The sequence below is a fragment of the Echinops telfairi genome, unplaced genomic scaffold (assembly GCF_000313985.2).
Source record: "Echinops telfairi isolate 266 unplaced genomic scaffold, ASM31398v2 ScPeMD7_2186;HRSCAF=2738, whole genome shotgun sequence".
Taxonomy (NCBI): Eukaryota; Metazoa; Chordata; class Mammalia; order Afrosoricida; family Tenrecidae; genus Echinops; species Echinops telfairi.
Genome location: NW_022106084.1, coordinates 3,108,916 through 3,110,517, shown reverse-complemented (window position 1 = coordinate 3,110,517; position 1,602 = coordinate 3,108,916).

Genomic DNA, 1,602 nt, shown 5'->3' with positions numbered 1-1,602 from the left:
TGTGATATTTCCTGGATCTCACCCCAGGAACATATGTATACAGTAGTTTCTTCCCTATGCCCTTTTTGAATTTTTTGAGCTTACCTCAGTGGACTCATGTAGTACTTGGCCTTTTGTGCTTGGCTTACTTCACTTAGCATAATTTCCTCCAGTTCTTCCCATGTGGAGATGTGCTTCATGCGTTCATCACTGCTTTTTAGGGATGTGTAATACTCCCTTGTATGTACGTACCAGAGTTTTTTAATCCAGTCGTCTGTTGATGGTAATTTGGGCTGTTTCCAACTCCTTGCAATTGTGCACTGTGCCACGATGAACATTGGGGCCCAGATACCCAGAAGAGACAAAAAAACAAACAAACCATGGCCAGACATCTGTGCCCCAAATTTTCAGTTTTATTTAAATGAGTTAGATTTTTTGTACAAAGAAGCTTGTAGTGAACCTCGCCCCTAAAATATTTAACATGATTTATCTATTGAATAAAGAAAGTTTTAGATCTTCTAAATATTAATAAAAATCGCTATCACCTTGCATTTTCAAAACCCTAAATTTCCCTCTCACCATTCATATATAAACATTTTAAATCTTCTTTTTTATTTTTTACTCTTTTCAAGTTTTGTCCAACTTGTAGTCTCTGTATTTATCATTCAACCTCCCGTACCATAAAGGAAACCACATTGCCATGTGGTCAATTCTAACTCATAATGACCCAAAAACACAGAGAATAACTGCCTCTTAAGGTATCCAAAACTTTTATTTAAAAGGCTTCAGAGTGACTGGTGAATTCAGACCACTGACCTTATGATTGGCAGCTCCATGTCTACCCAACTAGACAGGATGGGTCAATATACAATGTCCCTTGAAAGTCCTTTAATTATTCTTTTTCATATATTTCATAGCCTTTTTGCCTTATCCTGTAATTTGTGGGTCCGAATTTTTTTCTCAATTATAACTAGGATAATAAATTAATAAAGTAGTATGACATAGTATCTGAAAATATATTAGAATACCATGTCTAAGAAACTAGAGCATATGTGGTCTAACCAGTGCAATATTCAGAATAAGTGCCCTAAATAAACCCAGGAACTCTCTTAAAAACTAAGATATCAAGAAAATAATTGTTTTTGTTGTTGCGCCGGCCTTTTGCTTTTTATAGCCCCTCCTTTTTAGACCTTACTGTCGTTTGTTGTTGTCAAGTTTTCCCAACATATAGATTAAAAGAATGAAACATCGTTTGGTACTGCATCATCTTCATCACGTGCCTTGGCTTTGGTCCATTGTTGTGGTTATTGTCCAATCAATCTGATTGAGTAGTTGTCTTATTTCCATTGACACTACAAATTTGATGTGCTTAATCTAACCATCCTTCCAGATTATGTGTTCTCAGTGAGTGTCTCAGAATCTTTATGTCTAAGGAACATTCTGCACAAGTATCTTAAGACTGACTTGTTCATTTATTTGATTGTGGTTGTCATCACTGTGAGGTGCCACCATGTTGGTTCTAACTCATAGGGACCCTACGTACCATAGAATGAAACCTTGCCAAGCCCTTCACCATCCTTACAATTGTTCTTATTTTGAGCCCATTGTTGCAGAATTGTGCTA